The sequence below is a fragment of the Danio rerio genome, chromosome 15, assembly GCF_049306965.1.
Source record: "Danio rerio strain Tuebingen ecotype United States chromosome 15, GRCz12tu, whole genome shotgun sequence".
NCBI classification, from domain to species: domain Eukaryota; kingdom Metazoa; phylum Chordata; class Actinopteri; order Cypriniformes; family Danionidae; genus Danio; species Danio rerio.
This window is the reverse complement of record NC_133190.1, coordinates 10727501-10749745: the sequence shown is the minus strand read 5'-3', so window position 1 is coordinate 10749745 and position 22245 is coordinate 10727501. Positions and strand designations below refer to the sequence as shown.

At 34.4% G+C, this 22245-nt stretch overlaps 1 protein-coding gene across 5 annotated transcripts in view; it reads left to right on the top strand.

Annotated features, from left to right (window-relative positions):
- The window catches only part of gab2 (GRB2-associated binding protein 2), a 160796-nt gene that overhangs the window by 35395 nt on the left and 103156 nt on the right, over window positions 1-22245 (top strand). The window lies entirely within an intron of this gene.

Below are 22245 nucleotides of genomic sequence, written 5' to 3'. Positions count from 1 at the left end.
ATATTGCCCTTAAGCGTATGACTTCAGTGTCATAAAACCTTCAAAAATGAGTGTTAGCACTACTAGAGAGCACTTGTGCGTTTGAGCTGTTGTTTGATTTTTAATGAGCAAAATAAACAGGTTGAATGTTTGTGTGATGAATGTTTTAAATAGTCATGCGTGATGCTGGAAAAATGTGGAAGTGAATGCGTTTTACAAGTCAGAATCTCGTAAATACCGTAATTACAACTATATTTGTTTGATTGACAGGTAACAACAATGGCCTTGTAACCTATACTGACACCTAGTGGTGGGAATGAATCAAATAAAACAAAGCCAAAACCAAACCAGCATAACTAGTGTCATACAGTGGGGAAAATGAACATGCCACGTTTTTTACTGGGAATAATATTTCAGTTTCTAGAAGCTGTTGACAATTAAATTAGATTTTGCTATAAACCCAAACAATACAAACATAAAAAAACAAAGCAAAAAAAAAAACATATTTAATACATAAAAAGCTTTTTCGGTGGTGGAACGCCTCTCATATGGAGAATGAAGTCACAAGAATTGCTCACAATTTCAACAGAGTGTAAAAATCTTGATGGTTTTGTGGGTCTCATCTATCAAATCTGATCTTTAATTTGTATTCTCTATTGGATTCAAGGCAGGTGATTGGCTGGGCCATTATTTTCTTTCTCTAAAAGCATACGAGAGTTCCCTTGGCTGTTTTGGATTATTATCTTGCCGAAATGTCCACTCTGGATTCATATTCATCATCCTGGCAATTTAGTTGTTGGACTGAAGCAGCTAATACTCATTTACAATGAGGAAGGTTGCTAAATAACTTCTGGGAGATTTCATCTGCTGTCTGGGCTTTCACTGCCTTTCTACACCTCCCTTTCTTCATGTGTTCAATACTTTTTCCCTGCTTCATTCATTTTATTACACACACCTTCATTGGTATTCTAATTAGTTTAGTTTTCTTTGCATCCAGTGACAATTTCTAGTCAACAGCACCTTTTTAAATATGTTTTCTGAGAAAATGGTGACATTCAACACTTATTTCTTGGCTGTAATTTAAAAAAAAAGAGCGTTCGTGATTTTATATTCCAAAATAGCAGCTTATTTCTTGAGGTGAAGCCAAATACAAAAGTACAAAACTTTATTTACATTTAAAATGTGATGATGTCACTGTTTTTGATCCCTGCATAGCCGTAACTGTGTGTTCGTGTAAAAACAAAGCACGCTTCACTGATTCTGTTAAATCATTATCACCCACCATTGAAATGCAGAAGTGGCCTGTTGCATTTCTCCCTGCACGGATCAGTTCACACACACTCCCGATGGACTGGTTAATCATTCTTGTGTGTGAGCAACATGAATCTATCTGCTTCAAGAATCGAGCCAGAAGGAGCTGTGAAGTTCTTCAAATGGATGATACTGTTAAACCACTGCATAATGGATTTTCACTTGCGCTAAACATGCAGTAAATGAATCTTTCTGTCAGCTAATGGCACAACATGTAGCTCTGAATGATGACATTTAAAAACTTGACAACAACAAGTCTTCAAAAGCAGACTGATATTTAAAAAAAGTGTTGTTTTTCTTTTGTATAATGCTTTTTAATATTCTTACTCTACACTTGAGTGATTTGCCAACACTGTTTTTTGAAGATTATATTGGGAATTATAAGGAAAAGGAAAATGCTATTGTTATTTATTTATTAATATACCCAAAAAAAAAAGTAGGTAAAAAATTATTAGGTTTTTGCTAATAGTGGCTTATGCTCATCAAAACAACTTAATCAATACAACTTAAATATAATAGCTTGCTGCATTTTCAGCATCATTACTCCAGTCTTTGGTGTTATATGATCTTTCATTCTTTAAATCATTCTGATATGCCGATTTGCTGCTCAGGAAACATTCTATATTTTTCAGAATTATCAATGTGAAGCCACTCCATTGACATTTTGGCAGTGTGCTTTGGATCATTGGCCTGCTGGAAGATGAACTGCCACCCCGGTCTGAGGTCAAGAGCAATCTGAAGCAGGTTTTCATTCAAGATGTCTCCACATTGCTTCATTCATCTTTCCCTCTAGTCTTCCAGTTCCTGCTGCTGTAAATCCCCACAGCATGATCCCCACAGCATGATGCTGCCACACTCATGCTTCACTGTAGGCATGGTATTAGCCTGGTCATGAGCAGTGCCTGTTTTTTTTTTTTTTTTTTTTTTTTCCAGTGGCCTCCATCTGGCCACTCTACCACACATGCCTGATTAGTGGATTGCTGCACAGATGGTTGTCCTTATGTAAGTTTCTCTTCTCTCCACAGAAGAACGCTGATGCTTAGACAGTGTAACCATTGGGTTATTGATCACCTCCCTGACTCCTTCTCCCCCGATCACTCAGCTTGAATGGCTGGCCAGCTCTAGAAAGAGTCCTAGTGGTTCCAAACATCTTCTACTTACAGATGATGGAGGCCACTGTGCTCATTGCAACTTTCATAGCAGCAGAATTTTTTGTAACCTTCCCAGTCTTGTGGGACAATCCTGTCTTTGAGGTCTACAGACAATTCCTTTGCCTTCATGCTTGGTTTGTGCTTTGACATGCACTGTCAACCCTGGGACCTTATATAGACAGGTGTATGCCTTTTCAAATCATGTCCAATCAACTAAATTTACCACAGGTGAACTCCAATTTAGTTCAAGAATGATCAGTGGAAACAGAATGTACCTGAGCTCAATTTAGAGCTTTACGCCAAAGGCTTCTGTACATGTACAGTAATTTTTTCAGTTTTTTTTTTAATATAAATTTGCATAATATACAAAAACAATTTATGGGAAAAAAAGTGAAGCACTATAAATACTTTCCGGATGCACAGTAGATACATTTTTGGTCCCACTCTATATTAAGTGGCCTTAACTAATAAGTACTTACACAGGAATTAATAGTTTGTTACAATGTACTTATTGTGTAAATACATGTATTTACTGTTTACTTGTGCTTGATTAAATACATGTATGCAATTACATCTTTAATTAACTTTTGTAATTACATTTGCAAATACACTGTTGACCATCCCTTACACCTTAACCCACCCTTAAACCTACCCATACCACCAAACCTGTTCATAACCCAGTCTCTATCCCAACTCAAAAGCACCACAAGTGTTCTCAAATACATCATAAACACAGTAAGTACATTGTATTTATTTTTTGATGCAAGTACATAGTAGTTAAGGACACTTAATATAAAGTGGGACCACATTTATTTTATTTAAACATGCTGAATCAAATTTGAGGTGGTGTAGGACATTTAAAATGGAGGTTTTGGTGTTGTTGGAGTGTGCATGTATGTGACAGTGTATGGCTGTGGCTTTTTGTGGTGTAAAAATGGTTTTACACAAGCCTTAACACAGCCTTAACACAACTGATGTACACTAAATTTGTACAGCCTTCATGAGGATGGTTAACTTATTATAATGTTGCAGTCATTTTAGAAAAAAGCAATCAATCTTTAAGGTAAAAAGTCATTATTTTTGTCATTTCACGTTGTCGTTCCGCTGTTAAAATGGTTCACACAATGGTTCGTTAGACAACAGAAGGCTTTAAATGTTTTTCACACGACGAAAACAGGTTTATTTTAAGAACTAGTGAAAGTATCTTAGAGAACCAAAACAGTTTTTTTCGATGCCATCATCCTTTGTGTTCAAGAGTGTGTTGTAAGCATCTTTCAGTGGACATCAAAGGTGTACTCGATTGCAACATCTCATATTGCACAACATGTGGTGTAAACCATCATCTGCAGGTCAGCAGCCTGGTTTGTTTACGTGACTAAAGGATGTGGCCCACTGTAGCAGTTTAACTCATGCTTTTAACATCGCCCGCCAATGCTTTTTCACCCAACGTGTCGGTTGACTGTTTATTATTAACGTACGGTATGATACAATCTGCCTCTTATGAACTCAACCTGCCAAACCACAGAGATTTACACTGCATACTCCCATCTTGTCCTTATTAAAAAGCTGTCATGGAGTCGAAACCAAGTCAAGTGTGCCCTGCTGATTCCAGTTCAGCCTTCGAACACAAAAACAGCACAGATGGTAGAGAGCAGAGGAAGTGACACAAAGACTTCTGATGAGCCAGAATGTTTCGCCGTCACTCAACGCTCTCATGCGTGGCTTTTATGAATGGATCAGGGGCACACATTCAGTACCAGCTTTACAGTTCGAGCTCCATTTTCCGATATGAGTGGGTGTCGAGTAAATGCGTTTGATTGGATGAAGCTATCAGCACCCAGTGGCTTCATTCAGCGTGTGTCTTTTGCTCATCAGGGCTCAATGTTTGATGCATTTGTTGGTACTCGGCACCTTTTGGCCGGATGAATGCTGGAGGTTGCAGTTGCAGCCCGGCTCATCATGCAGAATAAGACTCTAATCAGTTTAATCGCTCCTCTGTCTTTAATCTGTCAGCCTTTTCGTTCCCCTTTTTTCATCCATCTTCCGTCCTTTCCTTTTTGCAAAAGAGCGATGAGATGATCTTCCAGTAAGGAAATGCAATCACTCTTCATTTTCTTTGCTCATCTCCACAAAGCCATGATTCAGTAGAATGGAAGAGGCGGAAAGGTCTGAGATGAATTTAATGCATTAATAATGCATATGGGTCAAAGACCAGATGTTACAACTTGCGTCAAGTTTAATGTACAAAAGTGTAAAAGCATATTAAATGCTTTCACTGCAAAAAAAGAAATGCTTTTCTAACTGAATAGAGATGTTGTCTTGTTTCTAGTCTAAATGTCTAAAACATTTTTCAGTCAAGAAGCTTTTTCTGGACAAGTAAAAAATTTATTAAATTAATTTTTAATTCAATATTTGTAATTATCAAAATTATTTCAGTAGCCGGTAGCCTATTTTATCTAGATCTATGACACTACAAAAGTCTTTATGTTGTATTCATATTTTGTATTATCTCCAAAAAAAAAAAGGAAATAAAGAAGCTGCTCGCAACACCTCTGCACCTCTGCTTTTACTCCGACCCAAACCCCCAGCTGGCTTGCTTTGGCCCAAGATATTCATTGGGTTGAAAAAGGCTGGCCACTGGCCCCAAGACATTCCCACTTTGGCCTGATCAGGCCCCGGAAGTGACTATGGAAACGTGACTGGCCATGGTTTGCTGGCTTTAGGCACGACAGTGGAAACGTGGCTAACGTTTTTAATGCTGTACATGGTCAAAGATTGTTTTGGCTTTTTTGTAGCATCCATTTTTTCGGTAGGAGCACAGCTACAACAACCTCTTTAAACAATAGTTTAGACTACAATAGCAAAGCACTCAATGACACTCAGTAAGATTCCAACAAATCTGTTTGTCAAATTTCTGCTCTGCGAGACCTTCTGTGGTCAACCGCGAGTTCTGTTATTGCGAAATGGAAATGTCTTGGAGCAACAGTTCAACCACAGGAAAGATGCGTGTTAAAATCACCTGTCCACAGTTGCAAAAGTCTCCTGAGATCCAGAATGAGCAAAGATATGTTTGCTGTAAGATTCATGAACCACTTTTCACTCTGAAAAATTTTTGCTGATTGAACGTTTTTAATGAAAAAAAATTTACTTTTCTGTTCATCTCAATGTACATCAACCAAACTGACAAAAAAAAAATTAAGATGAACTTAAAATGTTGTTGAAACCTGAAACCAGTTAAAACAAGTTAAAGCAACATAGCAATATTTATTGACTTGTAATTTTATTTTTATTTTTTTCTCAGTGAAGTTGATTTGCTGCAAACAGTCTTCACTAAGATTTCTGGTTATGACCGTTCACTATCCAGGTCAGGCTGGTCTGTTTTGCTAGTTTTATGGTGCTTTTCCACTGCATTGCATGACTTTGAATGTTTGGTATGATTTGGCACGGTTTCTTTAGCATTGCGGTTTAGTAGTACTTCAGAGTGGGTGGGCTTTAGGGGTAAGAATCACAAAAGTCCCGACAATACAGTATTTTCACAACACTTATGTGACAATGCAATGTTATTTTAAATATGTTACAATATTCTACAGGATGTTACAATATGTAACAATATATTGCCATTTTCTACATTAATCCCACTTCAAAATAGGTCTCCAAAGGGAAGTATTTGGGATTTATAAAATATAGGTGATATATGGTGTCCGAGAGTCAATATAGTATTGTTAATATTATAATATTGTATAGTATTAGTAAATTGTATGTTGTATTGATTATTTCTACACTTTTAGTCCAATTAGAGAAATATTTTTATTGTTGCACAGTGTTTTAAGATTTTGGATCACTTCATCAAGCTTCCAATTAATGTGTTCCTCGGCTACCCCTTTATCATGATATTACTTTAAGATTATTTTAAAGTTGTATTCCATTTTTGCATTTATAAATATACAGTTGAAGTCAGAATTATTAGCCCTCCTGAATTATTCGCCCCGTAATTTTTTCCCCAATTTTCTGTTTAAAGGAAAGCAGATTTTTTCAACACATTTCTAAGCATAATAGCTTTAATGACTCTTTTCTTATAACAAATTTATTTTATCTTTGCCATGATGACAGTAAAAAATATTTTAGTAGATATTTTTCATGACAGTTTTACACAGCTTAAAGTGACATTAAAAGGATTAACTAGGTTAATTAGGTTAACTAGGCAGGTTACGGTAATTAGGCAAGTCATTTTATAATGATGGTTTGTTCTGTAGACTATTAAAAAATAGCTTAAAGGCGCTAATATTTTGGCCTTAATGTTTTTAAAAAACTGCTTTTATTCTAGCCGAAATAAAACAAATAAGACTTTTTCCAGAAGAAAAAAATATTATCAGACATACTGTGAACATTTCCGTGCTCTGTTAAACATAATTTCTGAATTTCTTAGAAAAGAAAAAAAATCGGAAGGGGGGCTAATAGTTCTGACTTCAACTGCGTATAAGTACATGTGTCGCGGCGCTGCAATGTCATAAAAGGTATGTTTTTCTTGTCAAAACAAGCTTTTGACATAACCTCATGTGATAGCAATGCAACAAAAAATATATATTACCTCAGTTACTATTTCCGTCTCAGAAAAACAACACCCTAAACTATATGGCAATGATAACCTCAGGTACAAATTTTGTGCTTTTTTCAGTTTTCAATGCTACCAATGTAAGTTTGAACACCCTTTTACTTAACATGACATACATGACATACTACTGAAAGCAGCAGCAGCAGGTAGTTTACCTCTGATCTTGAAAATAAAATAACTGGCAGCGGTTAGAAAATGAAAGTCCGATTTGTAAATAATTGACATCAGTCTCTCAGCTAGGGCTGGGTGATATTACAATTATCAAGATATATTTCATATCTATCGATTTCAAAAATTATTGAATCTTTTTTTACTAATGCATATAGGAATATTAGGATTTTACTATTCAACCACATTTTATATTTTAATTTAGCAACATTACTAAGGCAAATAGTTTTAACAGTCAAAAACTAACATATTTAAACAAAATATCTGATCTCTTTAGAATAAAGTAAACATAAGTGTTAAAGAGACTCGTAAACTTGATAAATAAAATGGTACAAAGTGTGTGCAATAGTAAAGAATAAATACTGAACAATCAAAGCAAAATTTAAGGTAGATCAACATCTGTAAGGTGTGGGGGAAAAAAAAATAATAAACTTATGATAATCAAATCTGAGCTTTCAAGTAAAGGAACCAACCATCATTATTCAAATACATACTACAACTTTACAAATTGCAAAGTTAGATAACTACTTTACCTCTGCTTTCAGATGGGGAGCTAGTGGCTGAGATGCACAAGAAAAGAAACCAAAAAGCCACTCTGGCGACATCCTTACATCCTGTTTCATATACAATCTCCTCACTGCTGCTAGCCACCACACTCGTTTTCACATGTGTTGTTATTCTGACCTGAAGTGCCGCACGCATGGTTTCCTTCAGTTTTCCACAAACGGACCAATCATTGCTGAAGTTCCAGTACATGTTTATGGATAAAAGTAAAAAGCACTGCAGTGTTTGGATTCACTGTATTTGTCTGAGGTAATCAGTCTACCGTTATTACTGAAATGAGTATACTCCATGTGTATATAAAACGTTTATATAACGTTTATATAAAGTGAATCACGGTGCCCTTGCAGAATTTGGAAAATTTCAGATGTTTTCAACTAGGCTGGTAAATGCGCACGGTTAACGTGAGTACCGCTTGCACAACATATCCCATAAGTGTGTTTTGCACGTCACATGCCTTAATAGAAGAAATGCAAAATTACGCGCTAAGATTACTGGCATTGCTTCCAAGGTGCATGCTCGGAAGCCACAATTTATTAAAACTGTTGCCTCCATATCGAAATTTCATACCATACTTTTTTTGTTTGTCGATATTGACAATGGTGTTTGGTCAATAAATATTGATATCAATTTTATCGCACAGCCCTACTCTCAGCCTACAGTATGTACATTTAATAATGTTAAATAGGTTAGATATGTATTACTTAGAGGATAACCTTTACATTTCCTTTAAAGTGCTCTGGTTGATATTTAAATGAATGACTGGTATTTAAATGTTTCTGTTGTGTCACGTCAGGTTTGATGCAGACAGCCAAATGTCTTGTTGCTTGAATCTTGCTTTCTCAGTCTACAATTTTTTAAAATTGCAAAATGTACTTAAATGTAAGTTTCACAGCAGTTTCTAGGTAAAATTAACTCTATGATGCAGCAAGACGCTAACTATTTGTACCTTTTTACACTAATGATATTTAAAGGGACATATTAATGATCTATAAAGGAAAAAACTGTGTGCAGTTCTTTGCACAACACCACATAAATGCCACAAATCAACGTTATCTTTGACTTTTATTTGAATATGGTGTTGTGCTTGTAATGCAGATTAGAGTCAAGAAAAATCTACATAGTGGCAGTGCACTTTTCTCTTAAATTTGCGTTTGAAAACACTATTGGCTGTGTTTAGCAAAGGGTTAAGGTCAGTGGCTAATAACATGCCTCATCTTATGAATATGTAAGATAAGGACACATAACTGCAACATAAACCAAAACATACCCTAAGTAGCATAATTTAGATTCATAAAAATGTAGACAGCACCCTCTACTGGAATTGTTATTTAAAATGTGCAACAAAATGAAACCGGAGCAATGTATTTAAGTTTTGTATTTAAGTTTCCGAGGCACTTCCAATGAGCCTGGGCTGGTCATATGAGTTGTTTCTGGCTCCATGATGTGTTTTTGACCAGCTGACTGACCAGCTAAAGAGCCAATCTGGAAGAACAGTTAAAAATAACACACCACCAAAGTCTGGTTTAAGCCTTTTTCGCAGCAGGACTCATATTACCGTACATAATGTGAAGCGTTGGCGGGAAGGGTGTAAAGTGCTCAGTCATTGGACTCGAGGGAAGTGGAAATGCATTCTCTGGAGCAATGAATCACATTTCACCATCTTATAGTCTGATGGATGAATATTAGTTGTGCAAATGTTAGAAGAAACACCTTCTTGAATGCATAGTGATATTAGTTAGGTTCAGATGCCTTTTTTAAAGTGTAAGCAAATCTAATAGGGTACATATTATGCCCCTTTTTACATGATACAAAATAAGTCTGATGTCTCTAGTATGTGTATGTGAAGTTTAAGTTTAAAATAGCTTACAAATAAGTTTTAATATCTGTTTGAAACTGCCCCATTTAGGCTTTGATACTAATTGTGCCGTTTTGGTGACTGTCACTTTAAATTCAAATAAGATGTGCTCATTTTAAAAGAGGACGGAGCTGCAAAATGTGTCAGCATAGTGGCAGATTTAAAAACAAGACTATCATTAATGGGTGGGGCTTTTCCCCTCTGATGACACGTACAAATAGAGAATGTCAATTAAAGTATTTCTTCAGGCTGTGGTTATAAAATGTGATTATAAAAAATAAAATGATACAACTTTAAAATAATAAGCTGTTTATATTTTCAGAATGTTGCCACACAACTATGTCTAAACCCCTTATTAAAGTGATTTTTGCATGATAGGTACCCTTTAAATTGTCCCATGTTGTGTTCATGTAGTTTATACAGTGTACTGTATTCAATTTTAGTGTCTGCTATAATGCATTAACATGATAGTATTGTAACATGATAGTATAGTATAGTATAGTATAACATGGTATAGTGTTTTCAAGACTCACCTTTTAAAAAGGCTCTGTCTGATTGTTCAGGTGGCCCAGTGTGCTGTGAGCAGTTAATCACTGTAACACCCTTTACCGTAAATGGGTTTGAGCTCCTAAGACTTCACGAGAAGCTGTTAGCTGTATTGATGGTATGCTAATTAATGTGATGTTGGAATTGGAAGTCTATATTACATTTTTCTTTTTACCTTAGCAGAGAAAGCAAAAATCAATGTCTCCTAAACAAAGTGAAATCACTTTTTTTTTTTTTTGAAAAATAGCTAAATAAGTTGATAAGCATTTAACAAATTTGAAACATGAATATGTTCTGAAGACACAGAGATATTTGCAGGATTACAAACAAAGGCTAATCTGTTGGAAAGATCAACTTTATCACGTATAAACCTAGACGTATAAGCACTTTAAAAGGGGAATGAAGCACCCAGTCAAGTTTACATCACTTTGCACATTGTATTAATGAAAATATATTAAACAAACTAGATAAATGTAACCATTTAGCAAAAAACGCCCTGTTTTACTATAGCTTTTAGACCTATGGTGCCGCCATATTGGAATGTCGCTGTGTCTGACGTCATGGAGTTGGTTCCGTTCCCTCACCTAATCATACACAATGATTGAAAGTAAAGGACTGAACACAGGGAGTGTAACGCCTAAATTAACCCAATGCATGAAGTTGTGGACATGAAGCTGGTGCAAATACAAGCATCAAATGTGTGTCTAATATAAAATGTATATACTTATTCTATTTTTCCTTTTAATTACTGATAATTACTTTGGTCCACTCTCAATATTGCGCTGCCTGACTGCCTGTATGGGTTTCAACCATGGTAGTAACGGACTGACCACAATGCTAGACAGGAATAGACAGCCTAATTTAACCCAATGCATGAAGTTGTGGACGTGCATCGTAAAGGATGTAAAAACCCGCCATGTTGAAAAATTGCACCAATCTTAGTTTGGTTTGGACACGAACAGAGGTGAGGGCTCTAGTAGTGAGAGTAAAAGTATCCGCCCCAATAAAGATTAGTGGTGGGCCGGTATCGGCGTTAACGTGCTGCGTTAACATAAGACTCTTATCAGGCGATTAAAATATATATATATATATATATATCGCCGTTAATCTATTCTCGTTTGGGATCTGGGTCTATTCTACACAAGCTATGTTGACTTTCACCTTGATATTTTAGTGCGGATGTATACATGACCGGTGAGCCGTCTGACAAATAAGTGCCCTTCTGAATCAAATTAGCAGGATGCCCTTCTGGATCTTTCCAGAACCCATTTTCAAAGACTAAGTTTTAGTTATTATTTGGGTAGCACACATATTCTGAATGCTTTCTCCAGAATTCAAATGGGCCATTTTAATCTAGATTATTCTAGATTAATTCCAATATTACAGTAAGATTAATGTAGATTTAAAAAATGATAATAATTATATTTTAGATTAGACACAAATCTGATACTTGTATTTGCACCAGCTCCACACCCAAAGCTTCACGCATTGTGTTAAATTAGGTGTTACAGTCTTCATGTTCAGTCCTTTACTTCCACTGTATCTGTTCAGCTGAGGGAACTGAACCAACCATTGCGATATCAGACACAGTGATATTCCAAGATGACGGTGCCCTAGGTCTACAGTCTATAGTAAAACATGTGTTTTTTGCTAAATAGTTACATTAATCAAGTTTGTTATATATAGTTCTATTAAAGTGGAAATCAATGTACCAAAATAATGTAAACATGACTGAGTGCTTCATTTTCCCTTTAACAGTGTAGTACAAATTAAAAAGAGACAAAGGTGCACATTAAAGAGATTTTTTTTCTTTATGTCTTGATTTTGCCAATAGAACAAAACAAAAAGATTTTTTTATATATAAACAAATTTGAGTTTAGTTTAATTTAAATCCAATTCACCAAAACTTTCACAAAATGTTTGTCAAATAAATAGTTTCATAAAATTTCATAACTATTTAATAACCCTTTCAGTGCTTAATTTGTAAATAAACAATCAATTTCCAGAACAAAAAAAGAAAGTTATGATGATCGACGTCCATCACACAATTTCAGTTTTCCCCTTCATTAAACAGTCATAGCACAAAAATAAGCACACTTATTCTGAAAAAAACGCCTATCTACAAAATATAAATCTTATGAAACATCATTATTATTTAGTTTAATAACACCATTGACATTAATTTCACTTAACTAGTATGTGCCAAGTAAAAAAAAAAAAATAACTGACTTGAGATGGATTTGCTTCTGTCTCCCGCTATCCTGATCCAGGGACGCAATTCCAAATTGTCAAGATCTTGTTTGATCAGGCTCATCATCAGATTTACTAATGCTTGACCTCTTTGCCAATTTGAAAATACAAATATTATTTAGGTATAGGCCACCATGCCATCATTTATTTCCTCTGCTCACTGTGCGCGAAACAATAATCACCAACTAATGAGAGTTATTGTAAATGTAAGAAAGCTGATTGACTACCTTTATGTGCGCTCACAGTGTTGATCGGTATTTTTTGCTTGCACTCGTTCACATTTCTCTCTCACACACAGTCTTATGCAGGTATCCATCACGCACAGGTTAATTCTGGATCAATTATAACAAATTACAGAATGCTCAGATTAAGCACTGCAAAATTTGGTTTGGGTTCTACCTCAGAGTCATTTTCTTACAGCAAGTTTGCATGAAGATCACTATAAATGATCACTTGCATAGATCATATCAAATATGTGATTGTTGCAATGATGTTAAAGCAGTTAAGATGTTAAGATCTGCAACTGCTCTTCAGTGTTCTTTTGAGGTCTCATGGTTATGTCTTGAGTGTATGTGTGCGAGTGCGTGAGGTTAAGAGGTTTATCTACACGTGGAACAAACCACAGCTGCTAAACCTTAAACAGCTCTGTTTTGACTGTTGGGGAACTAGAGAGTTTTAATGTGAATGCCAGTGAGGCTCGCAAACATTATCTTCAGGACCGGAATATTCTGAGACACAATATTTAACCTCCCCTTTGCTTCATTTCTCTGGATATGCATATGGGGGAAAAGGCCTGTCCATGTTATACAAGTTTTTTCTTATTCTGAATCTGTATGTTTAGATCTGTCCTATTCAGGCCCGTAGCCAGTCTGGTGAATGGGGTGGTTCTTTTTTTCTCAAAAATTGGACCTTTGTGCAGTTATTCGCCTCATTTACTATTTATTTATGAGGTTTGCACTTATAGTGATATTTTAAGCACTATTTATTTATTTATTTTTTTGCTGATTAGCTTGTTGAATTGTCATCATAACCACACTTTTCAATGTATCAAAAGCATTTCCTAAAGAGGTATAATAATGAAGTATCAAAAAATTATTATTTTTAAAATTCGAAAGTATTATGTTATGTATCATTGGAATAAAAAAATAATAAATTAACACACAAAACTATATATATATATATATATATATATATATATATATATATATATATATATATATATATATATATATATATATATTATTTATTTATTTATTTTTTTTTACTGTAACTGTATCCTGTAAATCCTTCTGTTGATGGCATATGTGGACCACGTTATATGCAACTTTGTGTTGGTTTTGATGAACACTGTGTACACTGTTTTTGTGCGAAAAATACAGTAAAATATATTTGGTATTTGTGTGTTTTGAATAAAAACAAAACTCTGAAACATTTTACAATGCACTTCTGTAGGCCAATGTATGTCTGTAGTAAGTGTAACACTGTCATCATAATAACTGAAGAAGAAGTGGTCATAGTGTTATACATTAAGCACATCAGCGTTCAACTGTTCTTATTATTGTCTATTGTTGTGATGGCTTGTGCGTGTCGTTTGAAAACAAAAGATCATTTTGAGAAGAAATCACATAGTTTTGAACGTAGAGTTTCACTTTGCAGAAGAATGGAAGAGTTTTGCCCAATGTGTGTGTGTTTTGTGATTTGTGTGTAGAGTTCTGACAATATGAGACATGCTTTCAGAAAATGTATGTAAGCAATCAGAAAAAACTGTAAATAAATATTAGTATTCAGCCTAAGTGCAATTAAAAGGCTTAACTAGGTTAATTAGACAAGTTAGGGTAATTAGGCAAATCATTGTATAACAATGCAGGGCTGCACAATATTGGAAAAGTCTCATATTGCAATATTTTATTTTTCTGCAATAAATATTGTGATACGAATACAGTTTCACAAAATTCACAAGAGGTTTTCTGGGGAATCTAACACTATTCAGGTACAGATATTGAATAATCATAATGCAAAGCTTCTTAATGCAAAATTTTCTTATTTAGTTTTGTCTTGTTTCTTGGCCAAACGTTAAAAAATTCTTTGATCAAGTAACAATATTGTTCTGTTTTTAACTTCAGAAGAAATCGGTCAAAATTAAGAGTTTTTTTCTTAAAATGCACAGCCAGTGGGGTAAGCAACTTAGAAGTTAAGAACTTTCTGTGAGCCCTTTTTAAGGCCGGTTTCACTGGAAAAGTGTATGCACACCGGCTTTGAGGACATGCAAATTATGTACCATCGACATCACATGCCAAGATAATGTTGAGTTGATTTTAACGACTTTCCAGTGTCAAACTGATGTCACTTATGTAAACAGAGACTCGACACCTGCTCAGCATGCAGGAACTAGCCTGAATCAGTCACATCCAGCTGTGTGTGTGTGTGTTTGTGTGTTTGTGTGTGCGTGTGTGTGTGTGTGTGTGTGTGTGTGTGTGTGTGTGTGTGTGTGTGTGTGTGTGTGTGTGTGTGTGTGTGTGGTGTGCATGCAAAACATCTTCTAGACACGTCTGTTAAAATGAGTGTGAAGGGGAAAGTCCAATACAACTGATTCAAGCCACAAATCAATGCAAAAACACACAGGTGATGAGGGAATATGTAAACTACACGATGACAATGTGAAACTAACTAAATGCTGCAAAGCAGTTTCAAGTTAAAAACACTGTTGTGTGTATCCATTGTAAAAAGGGAATTGAGCAATGCATTTAATCAAGTTCAGAGAAAACCTAAAGTATTATTTTCACATAGAGTTGATAGCAATATTATTAGCCTTTCTGTGAAAATTTCTTTTTCAAATGTTTCCTAAATTATGTTTAGCAGTGCAAAGTCATGTTCAGAGTTTCCTCTATTATTTCCTCTGGTGAAAGTCTTGTTTGTTTAGGTTGGCTGAAATAAAAGCAGTTTTTAAAGTTTCAAGACACCCTGGGGTACTTAAAAAAAAATAACGGATTTGTGTGTGTTGAGCATCAGTTAAGACAACATTAGAAGCTGTCAGCTTTAGTTGTTGGGAAAACTGGATAAATTTGAGCTTTTGTCAGTTATTTCATCTTCCAAGTTTAAAATAATTTTTGGGCGGGATCAAAATCGGTGACAGATCGCAAATCTGCTAGTGGAGTGATGACGCATCGGTTTCTCATTATTATTCATAGCTGAGTTTTCTTCCTATGAGAAGACCCTGCTTCTTAATTATTAATGATAGTACGTGCTTTCCAGAGGCAAGGCAGTCCTGCCAAGCTGCGACACCCAAATGACTAGGTGAGGCCGTGTCCGCGTACGGCATAGGTCGTATGTGTTTGTTTCCGTGATCCACGGGGTTTGTCTTTCTCTGCGATGCTGTTAGGGCGGATTGGTTTGCAGCAAGCATTTTTGTCGGGAGAGCTGTATGAGAATTGGAGAAGGGCCGACTTTGTCTTTTTATCAGTTGAGTTCATTACCATTCAGACACATCACCTATATCTGTGCTGCTGTGTTTGCCTTTGTTTAAAATGATAAAGATTACTGGCAGGGTTAATGGTTGGAATAGGCAGGGCAAAAGACCTGCTGCACTCCTATTCACTGTGTCTGAATTCAGACCCGTGGATCGATGAGGAGAGAAGTCCTTCTTAAATATAGTATTTATCAAAACATGATTATCGTTATAATTATATAACAAATTGTGGTTATGTGTATATAAAATTATGAATAACAAATGTAGCAGGGCATTAAATTACTGTTTATTTCTTTGCATTTTAACTTTAAACTATAAAACCATGCGTATTCTTGTGGTTTGAGTCTCATTTTGTGAGCCGACTGACAACAGTTGTTCGCTCCTCTTTTTTTCCTGCTTTATCGGCCATGCCCACTCGTCCCTCTGCTCACAGTGCCCCATGCTTATCTCGGAGCATTTCTGAAAAAAATTCTGAGGTAGATTTGAACCAAAAGACGGGGGTTTATGGCCCTTTAAAGAAAAAACTATCAAATATTAAGGTCAATATTATTAGCCCTGCCTGGTTAACCTCAATAATGTAGTTAAGTCTGTAGATTTCACTTTAATTTCAACTAAATACTAGTATCTTGCAAAATAGATAGTAACATTATGTACTGTCACTAAGACAAAAACAATTTAGTTATTAGAAATGAATTATTAAAACTATTATATTTATCAAGTTTATCATGGGCTAAAAAAACTTCTCTCCATTAAGACTACAAAATTTCAGAGGAAGGCTAATAATTTTGCCTTTAACTACAGTAATTATATATTAACACAGATATAGAAATTATATTTATTTACTATATTTACCACTTGCTTTACTTAATTACTCCCAGGGCCATTCTGTTTTTTTTTTTTGTTTTTTTTTTCAGGGGCAGGAGGGGGAGGGGGTGTAGCTGGATATGGGTTGGTTCGCCCAGGGTGCCATTTAAACTAGAACCTCTACTGCACACAGACTTTTAATTTTCAGCCAGTAAGCCCAAGGGCTTCTGGTGAACTTTCTTTCCATTACAAAATTATCACATTTAAGATCTGATTTCTTTAAAAATCAGCAATCTTCATTGGCTGATAGATATACAATATGACGTGGGTCTCACATCAGACAAGAAGCTCTGCATTAAACTCCATTTCCCCCCCCCATGTCTTTAAAATATGACAGTTTATTTTACCCCAGTGTTTTCAATGGAATTTCTGCACTACTGACCAATAGTATCTGGATGCTGCCTTTATGATGCAAGCTGAGATTTCATCACCCATGTATCGTCAGACACAATGCACTCAATGGAGTGAGTGACGTCACTGTGACAGGTAGGGGTGGGGTAAGGTGAGCCCATTAAAAAGCATTGGATGCAGCTCAGATTGCACTGCACCGAGTCTGCAGCCAGACCCCTCTCCTACTGACGGCGCTAGCGGTTACACAGTCTTTTATCTCGTTATACACTTGAATAACTAAATGAACTAGCTTAAATCAATTTAACGGTATGTGTTGTAATTACATTACAACATCAATGATGTAAAAACATCCTTGTGAAGTTGAAAATACATTAAGCTTTCACCAGAAGTTTATCATTGGCTTTAAAACTCTAGCTGTGCATAAAGCCCATTTGGGTCATTTTTATTTTTATCTAAAATGTATCGACACAGTACAAATCACATGGTCTCTAACAGACAAAACAGGAATGACACATGGCGAAAAATCTGTTAGTCACTACTGTGTCTCAACTTGACTGTCTGATCCAATATAGTCCGTGCTGCTGAATCATTTTTATTTTAAGCCTCTTGTTAAAAAAAATACTTTTTTTTTATGTTGGATATACAGTGCTCTGCATATATATATATATATATATATATATATATATATATATATATATATATATATATATATATATATATATATATATATATATATATATATATATATATATACACCCCTCAAAATTCTAATTTAAATTCATAATTTGAAAATGAAGCTATACAATATTATATTTCTGCTTATACATTAGATTATTCAGAAGCCAAAATAACAAAATAATTTAGGATTACAGTTCAAAAACTAGTACACCTAAATTTATATGCTATAAAAACATATTTAATACAAAATTAAAAAAGAGGAAAAATCAAGAAAAGCAATAAAAAAGTAAAAATTTAGTTTAAATTTTGTAGGTTGTAATTTTATTTTTTGTAATATTTTGCTTGAATTTAATTGTATTATCTTTCAATTTCTAAATATGTTTGGTGACTAAAATATTATTTTAATAAATATATATCTTTAATAAATCTGTTAAATGCAGCAAAATACATTGCCTATATTCACTGAGAAATAGATACAAATATTCATCTTCAAAATGAGGTGTACTCAATTATGCTGAGCACTATATAGTTTGTGGCTCTAGCATCTACTCTCCTACTATTATTTGCATGAATCAGTGGATGAAGCTAAAGAGGCAGTGTACAAATAGGCATTGATCTTCTGCAGAGGAGTTTGACAAACCAATAATGTCATTTTGAGACAAACTTCAAAACAGGACATGCTGGCAGCTTGGTTTTCATTCATTCATTTCATTTTGGCCAAATGAGGAAGTTTTGAGTGCTAAATCTCAAAGAATGTTATTATAGTGCAATGACCTCATACGCTGTTGCTGGTGTCTTAATTTAAGAAAACAAAACCTTAAAGTCCACGTCAATCAGAAGTTGCTGAGGTTTAATTTCCGTTTGTTGTATCTAAATAAGTTGGGTAGGCAGGGAGTATAAAGGCGGGGCTTTCTTTTGCACATCATTTACATAGAGCAAACTAACTTTCGCTGGAGCTCGCCACCTCCTGTTGAAAATGAATGAATGAACGACCTTCGTTTTTTGTGATTATTTATTTATTGCAGAACAAAGCCAGCATACATAGCTAGCAACAACTATATACAAACCAGGGTTTGCATTAAATTACATTTTAAAAATATACTACATAAATAAGTAACAAAAAACAGGAAAAGACAAACTCTGGGGTCAGAAGTGACCTTTATGCACCTAATAATAATAATTCCTTACAATTTTATGTAGCGCTTTTCTGGCCACTCAAAGCACTTTACACATAGGGGGGAATCTCTTCATCCACCTCCAGTGTGCAGCATCCACCTGGATGACTCGACGGCAGACATTTTGCGCCAGACTGCACACCACACACCAGCTGATTGGTGGAGAGGAGACAGAGTTAATCAACCAATTATGATCATGGAGGCCATGATGGACATAGGCCAGTGGACAGATTTGGTCAGGATGCCTGGGTTAACCCCCTAGTCTTTTATGAAGGACATCCTGGGATTTTTAATGACCACAGAGAGTCAGAATCTCAGTTTAAAGTCTTATCCGAAAGACGGCGCTCACTGAGCAGTATAGAGTCCCCGTCACTATACTGGGGCATTAGGACCTAGACATTTGTGTTTTTTAATGTAAAAGAAATGAGAACAAAATAGAACGGATCAGAATAAAACAAAATATCATTTTTACTGAAACACATTACTAAAAATTGTAAAAACATCCCTATTTTGCTGTTTATTCAAGTGAAAAAAGTTTTTGCAAACAATAACAAATATGGCAGGTCTTCATTAATTCTTTTGTTGTATTTTGATTGAATGCTATGGTTTGCTATTGCTGGATTTAATTCGAATGGCAGGCTGATCCCGCCCCTTACAATTGTAAACACCAATCAGATATATTGTCAAAAGTGGAGGGGCAGTTATTTAGATTAAAGATTTTTTGCCCAGCTCTAATTTCAAGGATTTAGAATGTTGATGATTATTAAATGCAGCATATTAATCTTGTGAAAAGGGTCCAATATTAGGACTCAAGAATTTTGATTTGAAGAGATAAATAATCAAGATCTATTGCTGCTATTATAGCTATTTTTTTTCATAGCGACTCTAAACTGTCGGATTGTGGGTGTAAAGTGTGATGTTATAAAACACGTTCATTTAATCCAGGCTTCAGGACAGCTGTAGTTCTGAGGCAGCGTGATTGTGTTAACTCACACTTAACTGTAGCGTTCACACTGTATTATCACCGGCCTCAGAGCTGCTCTTACTGATATTTGAAAATGCTTTAACAGCTCTGCATAATGTAGACTTAAAGTGCATGTTTCTCTTTCTTCAACAAACATGACGTGGGAGTTCAGCGTTTGTCTTACTCACACAAGAACCTTTTGCTTTTTTTGTTCTGTTGAAATGTTTGTAACTCCCTCTTTCCATGGAAGAGTCAGAATCCAGACAGGCTGACCTGCTTGTCTGGCTTTTGAGTTTGATAAATGAAGAAGTCGAATTAGGGTTTGGGCGATTTCGACTAATTTGGACTTATACGATGTCTAACATGAAACATCATGATGGACGATGGCATCGTCATCATAGGCAGTGGTGAATTAGATGTTTATGAATAATTAATTAATTCATAACAAATTAACTATTTGTAGCCTACCGTTTCAATTACCTGAGACGCATGGCCTTTGTTTTCCCCATAACCAAATCATAAATAGATAAAGATAAGTCAACACAAATTGCCACCTGTCAATCACTTTTTCTGCAGGACTTTGGCATGAATAGGCAGAGTGATCTGTGTTGTTATAATGGCGTCCACAAATTTTGTTGGTAAAAAAGGTGCAGAGCTCAGAGTCAGACGCACACATAGCCTACACTGCAGTGCATTGTGTGTTTGTGGTCATGATGTACGTTTTCAGCAGTATAGTGTGGAAGGAGGGCTGTTCAGAAATGCTAGGTGAAACGCTTGTGTGGACCTGGATCGTTTTCATTCTAAAATAACATTTTAAAACTAAGACAGATTAGTGCAAACGGGGCCTAAGTTTGTACTTTTCGCTAGGGGGTTGCTGCTATAATGGGGCGGGGTGGGGCGGAGAATTGCGACGTCGGCTCAGTGTCGTTATGTCTATCGGTCATCGGCAATGGACAATAGCATCGTCTGTTGACCCAACCCTATTTCGAATAAAGCATTTGCTGATTTTAACAAGTTACTGAAGGAAGTTAATTGTTTGTTAAAGGTATAAAATGACTAAAACTAAATTCCCACCAAAACATATATCAAAAGCACAGCAAATTAAATAGAAACTGAAAATATTAAGATATACATTTAAATAATTATTAATATATTTTAAATAAATATAAAAAAATATTTAATATCAATTTAAAGGACTAACAAATGGTATAATGTTGTTCATTTTCCCTTACATAATAATAATAATGTTGATGATAACGATGATGATAATAATAATAATAATAATAATAATAATAATAATAATAATAATAATAATAATAATAATATTTCTCATTAAAATGAATAATAATAATAATAATAATAATATAATATAATAAATTAAAATATTTATTTGTTTGCTATTTTGTAATGTATAATAATTACCTTGCAGTACTTCATTCATTCATTCATTCATTCATTCATTCATTCATTCATTTATTCGTTATTAAGTGATTAATTTGTTTTAAAATGTGATTATAGTAATACCTAATATTACTATACCTAATAATAATAATAATAATAATAATAATAATTTTTATTATAATAATATTTCTCATTAAAATGAATAATAATAATAATAATAATAATAATAATAATAATAATAATAATAATATAAATTAAAATATTTATTTGTTTGCTATTTTGTAATGTATAATAATTACCTTGCAGTACTTCAATCATTCATTCATTCATTCATTCATTTATTCATACGTTATTAAGTGATTAATTTGTTTTAAAATATGATTATAGTAATACCTAATATTACTATACCTAATAATAATAATAATAATAATAATAATAATAACAGCAATAATAATAGTATCAAAACAATGATGCTAATAATAATAATACATGTAAAAATACAAACTACTTAAAATTCTGTAAAAATGAAATAAATATGACTGTTGTAGTGATTTATTGCATAATTAAATAAAAGGTGATAAAATAATTTACTCCGTTTGTTATCAATATATATAAATTGATAAGATAGATAGATAGATAGATAGATAGATAGATAGATAGATAGATAGATAGATAGATAGATAGATATATAGATAGATAGATAGATAGATAGATAGATAGATAGATAGATAGATAGATAGATAGATAGATAGATAGATAGATAGATAGATAGATAGATAGATAGATAGATAGATAGATAGATAGATAACAAACAGAGTATTTCTAAAAATACTAATATTTAATGAAATCTAACATTTAATAAAAATTAAAGCATTCATAAAATATCGCATGTGTGTGTCTCCAAAGTCTG